This window comes from Rana temporaria, chromosome 1 (assembly GCF_905171775.1).
Source record: "Rana temporaria chromosome 1, aRanTem1.1, whole genome shotgun sequence".
Lineage (NCBI taxonomy): Eukaryota > Metazoa > Chordata > Amphibia > Anura > Ranidae > Rana > Rana temporaria.
Window position 1 is genome coordinate 385,843,694 of NC_053489.1, and position 15,942 is coordinate 385,859,635.

The 15,942-nt window shown below is 44.9% G+C and overlaps 1 protein-coding gene and 1 non-coding gene across 3 annotated transcripts in view; both read right to left on the reverse strand.

Moving 5' to 3' along the window:
* SH3GL1 (SH3 domain containing GRB2 like 1, endophilin A2) overlaps positions 1-15,942 on the reverse strand; it is a 305,491-nt gene that overhangs the window by 223,559 nt on the left and 65,990 nt on the right. The gene's annotated exons all lie outside the window — the stretch shown is intronic.
* LOC120925367 lies at positions 3,749-3,855 on the reverse strand. The gene has a single exon (XR_005746649.1). It is a non-coding gene; the product is annotated as a U6 spliceosomal RNA (small nuclear RNA).

Below are 15,942 nucleotides of genomic sequence, written 5' to 3' on the forward strand. Positions count from 1 at the left end.
GGGTTAATACCGCGCTTTCCCATTGATTTCAATGGGAAGGCGCGGTATAGGAGCGGTGAACACACCGCTCCTATACCGCGGTAAAGATGCGGCTAGCAGGACTTTTGGTGCGCTCCTGCTAGCGCACCGCTTCAATGTGAAAGCCTTCGGGCTTTCACATTGAACAGTGCAGGGCATGATTTTTCATGCGGTATAGCAGCGCTATTTTTAGCGCTGTACCGCATGAAAAACGCCAGGGGGGCCTTAGGTTGGAGACAGACCTGTCCAAGTCTAGTGATAAAATGAAGTTTCTGACACTGTTAAATAAGCCCTGAAGTGTGCTGTAGGAGCAATCAGAAGGCCAACACCTGCAGGTATTAACAATCAATCATTAAACACAGGTTTGTTCATGCAAACCTTGCTTGGAGGTGACGCCCAGGAGAGCTGAACACTTAACTGTTTAGGGCCTCTGCCTCCAAATGACCACATTAACCACTTAAGCGCCGGACCAAAATGCAGGTAAAGGACCAGGTCCCTTTTTTGCGATTCGGCACTGCGTCGCTTTAACTGACAATTGCGCAGTCGTGAGACGTGGCTCCCAAACAAAATTGGCGTCCTTTTTTTCCCACAAATAGAGCTTTCTTTTGGTGGTATTTGATCACCTCTGCGGTTTCTATTTTTTGCGCTATGAACAAAAATAGAGCGACAATTTTGAAAAAAATTCTATATTTTTTACTTTTTGCTATAATAAATATCCCCCAAAAATATATATATAAAAAAAAAGTTTTTTTCCTCAGTTTAGGCCGATACGTATTCTTCTACATATTTTTGGTTAAAAAAAAATAAATAAATCGCAATAAGCGTTTATCGGTTGGTTTGCGCAAAATTTATAGCGTTTACAAAATAGGGGACAGTTTTATTGCATTTTTATTATTTTTTTTACTACTAATGGCAGCGATCAGCAATTTTTTTTCGTGACTGGGACAATATGGCAGACACTTCGGACAATTTTGACACATTTCTGGGACTATTGTCATTTTCACAGCAAAAAAATGCATTTAAAATGCATTGTTTATTGTGGAAATGACAGTTGCAATTTGGGAGTTAACCACAGGGGCCGCTGAAGGGGTTATGTTTCACCTAGTGTGTGTTTACAACTGTAGGGGTGTGTGGCTGTAGGAGTGACCTCATCGATTGTGTCTCCCTATAAAGGTGATGACACGATCGATGCAGCCGTCACAGTGAAGCGGTACCGATCGCGGGACCCCAGCGGCGATCGGGTTTGCGGGTCCCGGAGCTTCGGACCGGGTCGCGGGCCTGTGACCCACGGCTGGGTAGATGTACAGGACGTGCCGGTACTTGCATCTGCCCAGCTGTGCCATTCTGCTGATGTATATTTACAGGAGGCGGTCCTTAACCACTTGCAGATTGACGTCGGCAAAGTGGTTGTAGAATCCTGACTGGACGTCATATGACGTCCTCAGGATTCTGAGCCGCTGCGCGCCCCCGGGGGCGCGCATCGCGGCGATCGTTGTTGCGGGGTGTCAGTCTGACACCCCGCAACACCGATCTCGGTAAAGAGTCTCTCACAGAGACTTTTTACCACGTGATCAGCCGTGTCCAACCACGGCTGATCACGATGTAAACAGGAAGAGCCGTTGATGGCTCTTCCTCACTCGCGTCTGACAGACGCGAGTAGAGGAGAGCCGATCGGCGGCTCTCCTGACAGGGGGGGTCGCGCTGATTGTTTATCAGCGCAGCCCCCCCTCGGATCGCCACATGGACCACCAGGGATGACCACCAGGGAAAGGCAAAACAAAAAAAAATGGGGCAAAAAAAAGTCAAAAAAAAAAAAAAAAGTCTGGGGAAAAAAAAAAAAAAAAGATGCAAAAAAAAAAAAAATATGCCAATCAGTGCCCACAAATGGGCACTGACTGGCAACAAGTAAATCAGTGCCGCCCCACAGTGTCCATCAGTGCCACCCCACAGTGTCCATCAGTGCCACCCATAAGTGCCACCCCACAGTGCCCATCTGTGCCGCCCATGAGTGCCCAGTGCCGCCCATGAGTGCCCATCAGTGCCGCCCATGAGTGCCCATCAGTGCCGCCTATGTGTGCCCATGAGTGCCGCCTATGTGTGCCCATGAGTGCCGCATACCAGCGCCGCCAATCAGTGCCACCTCATCTGTGCCCATCAGTACTACCTCGTCGATGTCCATCAGTGCCATCTCATCTGTGCCCATCAGTGCCACCATATCAGTGCCCGTAATTGAAAGAGAAAACTTACTTATTTACAAAAAAATTACAGAAAAAAATAAAAACTTATTTTTTTTCAAAATTTTCGGTCTTTTTTTAGTTGTTGCGCAAAAAAAAAATAATCGCAGAGGTGATCAAATACCACCAAAAGAAAGCTCTATTTGTGGGTAAAAAAGGACGCCAATTTTGTTTGGCTACAGTGTAGCATGACCGCGCAATTGCCATTCAAAGTGCGACAGTGCTGAAAGCTGAAAATTGGCTTGGGCGGGAAGGTACGTAAGTGCCCTGTATGGAAGTGGTTAAGTGGTTAATGGTGGACAGGAATACAAAGCACATTCACCCTGTGTTTTGTAGGAGGTACAGGTTTTCAGCCAGTAACAGAGGATATGGTGTTTGACCAAACGTGCATAAGGGAGGGCTCCCCTTGAGCCTCCGCACTCATGTGGATAGCTGCTTCTCCTCCGGCGGAGAAGAAGCCTTTATGAAAAATCAAGAAAAAAAAAGGTTTGTCATTTATTTTTTCCCCCCAATGCTCTTTAGGAATCCCTCCAAAGAGCATTGCAGCACTGGAGCTGGTATCCAGGTAGTAGATAACTTGTACTTGCAGGCTGTGCATCTGTCCCTTAGGTGACTCCCCTTTTGCTCCCATCCTCTGTCTAAGAGGGAGAGGGCACAAGGCGGAATGAGCCTTTTACCAAGAGAGAAAAGATGCAGATGATCCCCCTCTGACCAGCACCCATTCCACATAGAGAGACCAAAATGAAGCCCCACACTAGTAGGAAAAAAATTGGGGATACACACAAAGCCAGACTCCCCAGACAAGCCCTATCTGTGGATAGTACAGAGAATAATCTCAAAACTCTCGGTGCCCCTTCACCAGGGAGCAAGAAAAGAGGAAACCCCCATTGCTTCTTTCTTACCTTAGGGCCAGAGTCTGCAGGTGACCCAGACCTGCTTTCCTGCTTACATACTCCTTCCTGGTGACTTACCAGCGCAGGAAAAAATGTCTTCCACCATCTCTCTGTAGCCTTGAAAGGTCAAGGAGTGTGGAATAGTGCATGGAGTTTGTAGCCCTAGTCAGTGTCTGCTACCAAACTATACAGTCCCGATATGCACTTTTCTTCCCCCCCCCCCGTAAGGCATTTTCTTGGCGCACATCGGGCACCTTTTTCTGGGCGTCTGTTTTGTTATCTCTGGGCTTTGTCCGGAAAATGCCAAGCCCCAGAACATTACTTCCACTGAAGTAAACAACCGTTAACCAAAACACCCTGTGAATATCAAAAAATTCTAATCTAAGAATGGTTTTAAAAAGTACCCACCACCAGAGCCTATGCTAGTATGCGTGACACCTGTCCACGCTAAGCATACACAATAAACCGGCTCTGGAAAAAACATAACGCCCCCTGTGCCCCCACAACAGGGGGATAAGAAAAAGGAAGGAGCAGACTGCCCCCTATTTTCTTACCTTCGAGCCTGCATCAACCGATGGCGCCTCCGGACCTGCTTCCATGGATAAAAATATGGAACGCTTCACGAATTTGCGTGTCATCCTTGTGCATGGGTCATGCAAATCTTCTCTGCATCGTTCCAATTTTAGTATATGTGCTGCCGAAGCAAGCACCCTGTATCTCCATGTGCTTGGAAGCATTCGGCGCCATTTTTTATTCAGGCCCCTATTTAAGGAGGTGTGGTGAATCTGGGGCGGCGTTGTGGATCTGACGCCGCCCTCTGGCACAGCACGCCTGTTTATCCTTCAGATACCCTAGCTGTGGCTTTACTTCCTGGCGTCTGGGTGTACCAAAATGTCCGCCGTCCGACTTGGAGCTAGAAGCTGCCCCATCACTCTGCGCCCCCAGCACAGTCCACATGTTGGGGATAGATAAGCCCTGTAACATGGGGATCTCTTGAAACGGCAAAAAAAAAAAAGAAGAGGACACTGACCATGCGGCAGCCTACGCGGCTCCACTGTGCCATTCCTGATAGACCCACTGGATCACCTTCTCCACTCCTCACAGGTAACTTCACTAGCAGCCGAAAGAAGCATCAGAAGATGCACTCACAGCAACCATGTAAATTCTGGAAAAAGCGTAATCGGACAAGCAAGTCGCCTCCTCACACACCTGTGAGACCGACGCATGAAGTCAGAAAAAAAAAAAAAAAGCACCTATTTAATGGTCGAAAGTGCCGTGACCGTAAAGGGGGGCGAGCCCCTTAAGAGCATAGGCCTGTATGACAGCCTGCCTGATCCACCGAGAAATGGTGATCAACGAGACCGCCAGGCCCTTTTGTGGACCAGACACCGACACAAAAGAGTCAGATCTCCGAAACGGAGCTGCAGCAGGCTGGTACACCTGCAAAGCGCGTACCACGCCTAAAGTATGAAAGGCAACCTCCGTAGGATGCGCCGGCCGAGGACAGAAAAATGGAAGAACAATGTCCTTATTCCGGCGAAAGGCCGAAACCACCTTCGGAAGAAGGGAAGGTCGCGGGCGCACCACCACCTAATCCTTATGGAGGATCAAGCATGGCGGCTTGCAAGACAAGACCGCCAACTCAGAAACCCCTCTAACAGAGGTAAAGGCCACTAAAGGGGCCACCTTCTGAGATAGTGTCAAGAGAAAATCTCTCTGATGTTTCCAAAAGGAAGGTTCCTGAAGAACCAAGAGCACCAGAGTCAAAACTCATGGGGGAAGAGATGGGCCAAGAGGGGAAAGTATATGACAAACCCCCTGCACACAAAAAGGGACCCCACCAGGGAACGGGCCGCAAAAAGGCCACTGAAAGAACACAGCCAAGGCTGAAATCTGCCCCTAAACGGTGCTTTAAGCAATTTTTAGATCCACTCCAAGCTGTAAAAAAACAGCAGGACCCTGGACACCGAGTACGTCACTCCATCCCTTCACACCAAGAGATGTAGGCCTGTAGGTGCGACGGTAGATCCTCCGGAAGAAGACTACCGTGCCCTCAGCATTGTTGAGATGACCGAGTCGGACAGACCCCGGGCACTTAAATCAGAATATTTTAAAGAATCCGCGCTTAGGATAGAATGGAGCTGCTGCCTCCCCAAGAGCTCTCAAAAGAGAAAGCAATAATAGGTATAAAAGAAAAGAAAGGGGATGATGGCGCTGCAAAATGGGCTAGATCACCAGCTGGTAATCTAAATTCCTGTATGTAAACAGGTGTAGGGTAGTCTGGAATGAAGGGTGGATCCAATGGAATGAATCCCCCTCTGGTCTCCTTATTAATGCCCCCAATGGGCTAAGCGGAACCTGCAGACTGCCCGTTTATAATGCCAGTGAGGTTGTGCCACATGGATGGCAGTTGAAAGGAGAGATGTATATTGCTGTGGGTAGACGTGTCACATGTGTGAGATCCAATTTCCTATGGAGTGTACGTATCACTAATCCAATGTATAAACACACAAAAAAAACTGTATAAAAAAATTAAAAATAAGGGTACTGTGCAGGCGAACAGATATGTGCACTGTGAGTGTCAGCAAAATAGTCAGTAGACCTGTATCAATATACTCTAGTGCAAGTAAGTGCAAAAATGGGGTTAATAAGACCCCAAAAACGTAACCCAAAAAAACAGAAAAAAGCAATTAATTTCCTCCTAGTGTAATCCACAATGATCGACTACCCCAGCAGGCTATAGAATGGAATATTGTAACTATAATCCTACTTAGAAGGACATAATCCTGTGCAAAGGACAATATGTAAAGTGCAAAAAAATGTGGTTGTTGCCAAACTTCCAAAAAATAAGATATAAGATAACAAAAACTGTCAATAAAATACAAGCTTGTACCACAAGTCCAGAAAATAGCTCTCCGGAGACAACCTTATAGCTGTGACATTGTTTCAAAAACCGTTGTGTCAAATCCAATCAGGTAAAGTGATTCCAATGTGATTCAAAAAGATAAGTGACTTTTAAGTGCCGATCTGCTGTATTCCATTAATCGTGACTGCTGTGCTCCCCCTCATAGATCCCCACTTACCAGAAGTCGTCACCCCCCAGGGGGCAAAAAGCGGATGGTGGTGGTACCTTTCCGGTGGTTGTTACACAATCCCGTCTATAGGGTCCCCAGCGGTCTCCTTAGGTCCCGGGATGTAGGAATTCCCGAGGTCTGTATCCGGTGCCAATGATGGTGTCACTAGGGGTAGGAAAAAGGAAAAACCCCACATAGTGTAGTAGTTTTAAGTTTTGAAAAAAACTATTTTATTGTGAAAAAATCAGTCCTCTACTGTAGGTCCCTGCAATGGGTATCCTACACGGGACTATGCAAAACAGTTAAAACCAAGATAAAAAAAGGAAAAATAAAAACAAAAACGAACAAGAAAAAGTCACATGACGAAACGCGTCAGGTGATCTATTAGCAAGTCTGTACGTACGTACGCCTGCACGGCTTTCTGGGCAACGGGCCAACTCGCACAGCTGTTCATTGCCAGCCTTCAGCTACACGCCGACGGAGGAAATTATACGGCGACGGCGGCATTTTTGAACCTTCAGCCAAGCGAGACATTGGCAGCCAAACGTGCGGGCATTACACATTTCTTGTTCGTTTTTGTTTTTATTTTTCCTTTTTTTATCTTGGTTTTAACTGTTTTGCATAGTCCCGTGTAGGATACCCATTGCAGGGACCTACAGTAGAGGACTGATTTTTTCACAATAAAATCGTTCTTTTCAAAACTTAAAACTACTACACTATGTGGGTTTTTTCCTTTTTCCTACCCCTCTGAGTGACACCATCATTGGCACCGGATACAGACCTTGGGAATTCCTACACCCCGGGACCTAAGGAGACCGCTGGGGACCCTATAGACGGGATCGTGCAACAACCACCGGAAAGGTACCACCACCATCCGCTTTTTGCCCCCTGGGGGGTGACGACTTCTGGTAAGTGGGGATCTATGAGGGGGAGCACAGCAGTCACGATTAATGGAATACAGCAGATCGGCACTTAAAAGTCACTTATCTTTTTGAATCACATTGGAATCACTTTACCTGATTGGATTTGACATAACCGTTTTTGAAACAATGTCACAGCTATAAGGTTGTCTCCAGAGAACTATTTTCTGGACTTGTGGTACAAGCTTGTATTTTATTGACAGTTTTTGTTATCTTATATCTTATTTTTTGGAAGTTTGGCAACAACCACATTTTTTTGCACTTTACATATTGTCCTTTGCACAGGATTATGTCCTAAGCAGGATTATAGTTACAATATTCCATTCTATAGCCTGCTGGGGTAGTCCAGCATTGTGGATTACACTAGGAGGAAATTAATTGCTTTTTTCTGTTTTTTTGGGTTACGTTTTTGGGGTCTTATTAACCCCATTTTTGCACTTACTTGCACTAGAATATATTGATACAGGTCTACTGACTATTTTGCTGACACTCACAGTGCACATATCTGTTCGCCTGCACAGTACCCTTATTTTTAAGTTTTTTTATACAGTTTTTTTTTGTGTGTTTATACATTGGATTAGTGATACGTACACTCCATAGGAAATTGGATCTCACACATGTAACACGTCTACCCACAGCAATATACATCTCTCCTTTCAACTGCCATCCATGTGGCACAACCTCACTGGCATTATAAACGGGCAGTCTGCAGGTTCCGCTTAGCCCATTGGGGGCATTAATAAGGAGACCAGAGGGGGATTCATTCCATTGGATCCACCCTTCATTCCAGACTACCCTACACCTGTTTACATACAGGAATTTAGATTACCAGCTGGTGATCTAGCCCATTTTGCAGTGCCATCATCCCCTTTCTTTTCTTTTATACCCGGGCACTTAAAGTCTGGCTTCCAATAGCCAAGTCAGTGACTGTACAACAGGAGGAAGTATGGGACCTCGAGACAGAGGGACCTCCAGCCCTGGCAACCGCCAGGGTACCTCCGCTACCAGACGCCCGATATCGGCGTACCAAGGACGCAGAGGTCAATCTGGAGCGATTAGAATCATCGGGATCTCCTCAGCCTCCACTCTGTGGAGCAGCCGAGGAAGCAACTACAATGGAGGAACGGCAACAAGTCGCCGATAGAGACCCCACAGGACCACCAGCCTGACTGACGCGTCTGTACCAGATCACTAGACCTGGCCACCAACTTCGACACCCTTGCGGTGGAGAAGAGAGGCCAGGAGATCCATGCCATGTGAGGCTCACCTCCTGCAAGGAGGCCGAAACACCCCAAGTACAAAGACCAGTCGCCATGGTCCAGCATCTGGCGACTCCAGTAGTCCGGCCTGCCGGTTTACCTGATGGTAGACCGAAGCCACGGCCATGGCATTGTCCGGCTGAAACCAGATCGGACGACCTTGTAACCTCCTCGACCACGAGGAGAAGCATAATAGTAGGACAATGAACGTTACACAGCACCTGGTATTCCCAGGCGGTCTCCCACCCAAACACTAGCCACGCCCGACCCTGGGTAGCTACCGAGACCAGACGAGAGCGGGCACATTCAGGGAGGTGTGGCCGTAGGTCCACGCAAGTCCAGGGACTCAGGGCCGACTGCAACCCCCAGTGCCCCATCTGTCGTAAACACCAGCCACTGGAAGGAAGAAACATCCCGGACCGAAGAGTCGGGGATCTCCGTCACCAACTCAGAGATACTCTGACTAGGTGGCGCACCGGAATCTGATGATTTCAGAGACAAGAGATTTTTTCCCACCTAGACAGTATTTCCCATGGAAAAAAAGAGTGTGGAACTGGGCATAGAGTACCACTTCGAAGGAGGCTACCCACAGGCCCTGTACCAGCAGGTGCCCGAAGAGAAGACCGATTGCGTGATGCCAATTCCTTTATCGCAGACTGAAGAGTCTGCAATTTCTCCAGGGGAAGAAGGACCTTCGAGTCCGGATCAACCCTAGATACTCCAGCGCTGATTCGGAACCTAGCATGCCCAGGATTTGAACCCTGGGTCGCACACATGGAAGGCGGGTTTGCTGCCACTGAGCTACACCTTCTGGCCTAAAATTTTAACACCCACCCGAATCTTCGGAGGGTCTGAATGGGAATAACACATCCACTAGGTCTGAGACAGAAGCTGCTCTCAGAAGAAAGTCGTCCAAGTAGCCAATGAGGCAAAGCCTCGCTGTCCCAACAAAGTTAGGATAAGTGCGAGCTCCTAGCTGAAAACCCATGGTGCTGACGCCAGATCAAAAGGGAGGGCCACAGGCTGACAGAGACCCTCTCTCATCACGAAGCACAGAAAAAAACACTGAAATGCGCAAAACGGGACATGCATGTATGAGTCCCTGATGTCCGAGGACACCAGGACGTCCCCCGGATGGAGCGCAGCTACCACCAAACGAATGGATTCAATGCGGAGCTATCTGACGTTCACAAAAGGTATTCAGGGCCTGAGGCCCATAGAAAACCCCAAACCTCTCGTCCTGCAGGAAAGGTAAAATTACCCCGCAGCTTAGCAAGTCCCACACTGCCCAAGGCAGACCGAAGGCCCGGGAGAGGAAATAACTTTGTTCTGTTGATAGGAGGAAACCCTATCTAGTACTCCGAAGAGACCACCGAATTGTGAACCTGCAAGCCACCACTCCCACCTAGAGACAGGGAGGGAAAGCTACATACATTGGCAGGATTTGGGTGCCGGCGTGATCGGGAGGGTTGCCCATGAATAATACACACACATCGTGTGTATGTATATTATGTAGGTGTATGCACACATGCCTTTGGAGGAAACCGGAGTACCCAGAGGAAACCCACACAGATACAGATTGATGCAGATTGATGTTGTAAAGCGCTGCGCAAACTGTTGGCGCTATATAAATCCTGTATAATAATAATAATAATAATAATACAGGGAGCGACAATGCAAGCTCCAGGCAGATTGGCGTCAGTGTCCGGATTCGAACCAATGACTCTCTTGCTGCCAAGTAATGGAGTTAACCACTACACCACGTGTGCATAAAACCAATCTGAAACAGAAGACCTGGATAACAAGGGCGAAGCATTCAGAGAAGCATCACAGACCTATATGAGGCCCTGGACCAGCTGGTCCGCTAGCCTAATAACTTCGGGAGAGAGTCGGGGCTTCTCCACTTTCTGGTGCAAAATGCTCACCCCGTGAGTGACTGAGACCCCAGAGTAGTGGCCACAATAGGCCGCAAGACAGACCCCAGCATGGTAAACATGAAACAGGTCAGTACTTCGGATCTTCTATCAGTCAGATCCATACAAGCGGGGGTTTCCGCAATAAGGAGAGTGGTCACCTATACATGACACCCGGAGGGTCCACCACCAGAGAAGAAGTCCACCTTTTGAAAAGGCTCTCCTTAAAGGGGCACTAAACCGCCCGGCGGTGAGGGACTACAAATGCCCTCAGCGGCATTTCTCATTCCGCATCTTAGAAATTATCAAAGAAGGGCACAGAAGGAAAAAACCTACACAGAGCGGTCTGATTTGTGTGATCCAAAAAAGACAGAGCCATCGGCGGAAACCCAGCTGCACTATCCAGCTTAACAGAGTTCCTTGCAGCAATGAGAAGCGCACCCATAAATGCCTTATCCTGCTTTTTTTTTTTTTTTTTTTTTTTACTACCCAGGTTCCAGGTGGCATAACAGAGCATTCCCCAGGGGTTAACGGGGGAAGGGGGCACTCTTTTACAAAATGGCCGCCAATGGGAGTTTTCAATGTAATTGAAAAACCTCCCAAAAAATGGCGGAAAAACAGGAAAAGCATCCTTGGGCTTTTTAACAGTGAAAAACCCCTCACAGGAAAGCCCCATACAAAAAAAAAAAAACACAGGCCAGATAACAGTCCCCTCAGAAAGCCCCCCCCCCCCCCCCCGAGAGCAGCAATGTTAGCAATGCAGCAAGGGAAAAGGACCAGGGAAGGGAGGAGAAGAGGACCCCCGAACCCCAGCCGTAACAATCCACCGAAGCGGGAGGGACTGTACTTACCCATCCGAGCAAGGACTGGCTGACGCATTCCTGACAGAACTACAACCGCAATGGAGGTAGCTATCGGCCCGGTCCACTGTGAGTGAGACACCACCACAGCCCAGTCATATGTGGACCTCGGAGCAAAGCTCACCGGCCACCCCAGGAGTCATGGGGTATGGCCTCTTTGAAAAGGTGTGCCCACGCTTGCTAGTCGGACTCAGACTAAAAGGATCTATATTATCCAGCCTGTCTCTCAGCTGACAGTTGAAAGAAGATTCTTCAAGTAAAGTAAAATAAAATTTCTCCTCAGGGCGCTGGGCCCAAAGGGAGCCATACATCCTTTTCCTTGCTAGGCATAACAAAGCTGAGGCGGCATGTTGCAGTGAGGAGGGTTATGTCTGGAGGGACCGCCCCCTGGGCGGGGCTGATTAACTCTGTTAATGTAACATGTATTTAATTAGTGGGAATGCTTTAATAAGCATTCCCAGTATTGATATTCGTTTTTAGTGGGAATGCTTTAATAAGCATTCCCAGTATTGATATTCGTTTTTTATTATTAGTGGGAATGCTTTAATAAGCATTCCCAGTATTGATATTCGTTTTTTATTATTCTTCTTCTTAATTTTATTCCGTACGTTTTTTGGCTCTGCGTAACTTCTGCATACTTTCAGCTATTGAGACCATTTAACTTTTAAAATGTTCGTCTCATTCAGCTAACGATGGGACTTCTTCAAGTTTTTTTGTACTATTTATACTTTTTAAAATATTAAGCTTTTAGACACTTTTTTTTAACATTGAAGTCAATGAGAACATCCTTTTTCCTGCTTCAAAACACACGTTCTGCCAAAAGTTTCAGCTCCTTCATACTTTCACTTACAGACACCAAACAAACTTTAAAGCGGTCACAAAATATTCAGCTATCCAAACATGACTTTTCAGATTGATATCTTTTACGGTTTTTGTGAAAACGCAATTTACGTTTAGCGATTTTTTCAGAAAATGGAATCGGTTATAATGTAACCCTATGGAAGGGATTTAGAGTGTGTCATGTGACCTTTAGAGTGGAGATCTTTGAAAACAAAAATTATCTTTAAAAAAAGGGCGAACAAATTGCTCTCACGCCCACAAGATCTACTTGTCATACACAATTTATATATCAAAACGTAGGTATGCTTGTCTGGTTTCAGGCAATGTGATCAGTTTTGTGATACGTATTTTAGTTTTAGTTCCAGGAGCTTCTAAAGGACAAGAGCGACAAAACCACTCTCATTGACCGTCCATGTTAAAAAATTTTAAAATTTTCCTGCAAAACACACAAAGACGCTCTTTTCTAAATCGCTGGCATGGCCACAATTTTAAGTTTATCAACATAAATTTCATATCGATGCGTTCACAAGGGCCGTGTCTTTCAAACGGTGAAGTCGCTGTATCGATCGCATGTACGGTTGTGGATTTATTACGTTTTGTTTGGAGGCATAATTAATGTATTGGTCTGTGAATTAAAAGGCGTTTGTAATGGAATTTCTTTCCATAAATAGCTTTCTACCTCAGTGCAATATTCCTCCTCACTGACCTGGGGGGGAGGGGAAACCTCTTGAGGGGGGAGGGGCGACCAGGAAGTCAGCATACTCTCTACTTTGCAGATAGAGAAAGGAGCTGTGTGTCCTAAAGATAGTGTAGTGGTTATGGTGAATGGCTTTGGTGCGGGCTCAGCAATTCAGCATTCCCACTCGCATTTTCCTCAGGGAATGCATTTTCTAGTTCTTCTTCTTAATTTTATTCCGTACGTTTTTTGGCTCTGCGTAACTTCTGCATACTTTCAGCTATTGAGACCATTTAACTTTTAAAATGTTCGTCTCATTCAGCTAACGATGGGACTTCTTCAAGTTTTTTTGTACTATTTATACTTTTTAAAATATTAAGCTTTTAGACACTTTTTTTTAACATTGAAGTCAATGAGAACATCCTTTTTCCTGCTTCAAAACACACGTTCTGCCAAAAGTTTCAGCTCCTTCATACTTTCACTTACAGACACCAAACAAACTTTAAAGCGGTCACAAAATATTCAGCTATCCAAACATGACTTTTCAGATTGATATCTTTTACGGTTTTTGTGAAAACGCAATTTACGTTTAGCGATTTTTTCAGAAAATGGAATCGGTTATAATGTAACCCTATGGAAGGGATTTAGAGTGTGTCATGTGACCTTTAGAGTGGAGATCTTTGAAAACAAAAATTATCTTTAAAAAAAGGGCGAACAAATTGCTCTCACGCCCACAAGATCTACTTGTCATACACAATTTATATATCAAAACGTAGGTATGCTTGTCTGGTTTCAGGCAATGTGATCAGTTTTGTGATACGTATTTTAGTTTTAGTTCCAGGAGCTTCTAAAGGACAAGAGTGACAAAACCACTCTCATTGACCGTCCATGTTAAAAAAATTTAAAATTTTCCTGCAAAACACACAAAGACGCTCTTTTCTAAATCGCTGGCATGGCCACAATTTTAAGTTTATCAACATAAATTTCATATCGATGCGTTCACAAGGGCCGTGTCTTTCAAACGGTGAAGTCGCTGTATCGATCGCATGTACGGTTGTGGATTTATTACGTTTTGTTTGGAGGCATAATTAATGTATTGGTCTGTGAATTAAAAGGCGTTTGTAATGGAATTTCTTTCCATAAATAGCTTTCTACCTCAGTGCAATATTCCTCCTCACTGACCTGGGGGGAGGGGAAACCTCCTGAGGGGGGAGGGGCGACCAGGAAGTCAGGATACTCTCTACTTTGCAGATAGAGAAAGGAGCTGTGTGTCCTAAAGATAGTGTAGTGGTTATGGTGAATGGCTTTGGTGCGGGCTCAGCAATTCAGCATTCCCACTCGCATTTTCCTCAGGGAATGCATTTTCTAGTTAGTGGGAATGCTTTAATAAGCATTCCCAGTATTGATATTCGTTTTTTATTATTCTTCTTCTTAATTTTATTCCGTACGTTTTTTGGCTCTGCGTAACTTCTGCATACTTTCAGCTATTGAGACCATTTAACTTTTAAAATGTTCGTCTCATTCAGCTAACGATGGGACTTCTTCAAGTTTTTTTGTACTATTTATACTTTTTAAAATATTAAGCTTTTAGACACTTTTTTTTAACATTGAAGTCAATGAGAACATCCTTTTTCCTGCTTCAAAACACACGTTCTGCCAAAAGTTTCAGCTCCTTCATACTTTCACTTACAGACACCAAACAAACTTTAAAGCGGTCACAAAATATTCAGCTATCCAAACATGACTTTTCAGATTGATATCTTTTACGGTTTTTGTGAAAACGCAATTTACGTTTAGCGATTTTTTCAGAAAATGGAATCGGTTATAATGTAACCCTATGGAAGGGATTTAGAGTGTGTCATGTGACCTTTAGAGTGGAGATCTTTGAAAACAAAAATTATCTTTAAAAAAAGGGCGAACAAATTGCTCTCACGCCCACAAGATCTACTTGTCATACACAATTTATATATCAAAACGTAGGTATGCTTGTCTGGTTTCAGGCAATGTGATCAGTTTTGTGATACGTATTTTAGTTTTAGTTCCAGGAGCTTCTAAAGGACAAGAGTGACAAAACCACTCTCATTGACCGTCCATGTTAAAAAAATTTAAAATTTTCCTGCAAAACACACAAAGACGCTCTTTTCTAAATCGCTGGCATGGCCACAATTTTAAGTTTATCAACATAAATTTCATATCGATGCGTTCACAAGGGCCGTGTCTTTCAAACGGTGAAGTCGCTGTATCGATCGCATGTACGGTTGTGGATTTATTACGTTTTGTTTGGAGGCATAATTAATGTATTGGTCTGTGAATTAAAAGGCGTTTGTAATGGAATTTCTTTCCATAAATAGCTTTCTACCTCAGTGCAATATTCCTCCTCACTGACCTGGGGGGAGGGGAAACCTCTTGAGGGGGGAGGGGCGACCAGGAAGTCAGCATACTCTCTACTTTGCAGATAGAGAAAGGAGCTGTGTGTCCTAAAGATAGTGTAGTGGTTATGGTGAATGGCTTTGGTGCGGGCTCAGCAATTCAGCATTCCCACTCGCATTTTCCTCAGGGAATGCATTTTCTAGTTTATTATTAGTGGGAATGCTTTAATAAGCATTCCCAGTATTGATATTCGTTTTTTATTATTCTTCTTCTTAATTTTATTCCGTACGTTTTTTGGCTCTGCGTAACTTCTGCATACTTTCAGCTATTGAGACCATTCAACTTTTAAAATGTTCATCTCGTTCAGCTAACGATGGGACTTCTTCAAGTTTTTTTGTACTATTTATACTTTTTAAAATATTAAGCTTTTAGACACTTTTTTTTAACATTGAAGTCAATGAGAACATCCTTTTTCCTGCTTCAAAACACACGTTCTGCCAAAAGTTTCAGCTCCTTCATACTTTCACTTACAGACACCAAACAAACTTTAAAGCGGTCACAAAATATTCAGCTATCCAAACATGACTTTTCAGATTGATATCTTTTACGGTTTTTGTGAAAACGCAATTTACGTTTAGCGATTTTTTCAGAAAATGGAATCGGTTATAATGTAACCCTATGGAAGGGATTTAGAGTGTGTCATGTGACCTTTAGAGTGGAGATCTTTGAAAACAAAAATTATCTTTAAAAAAAGGGCGAACAAATTGCTCTCACGCCCACAAGATCTACTTGTCATACACAATTTATATATCAAAACGTAGGTATGCTTGTCTGGTTTCAGGCAATGTGATCAGTTTTGTGATACGTATTTTAGTTTTAGTTCCA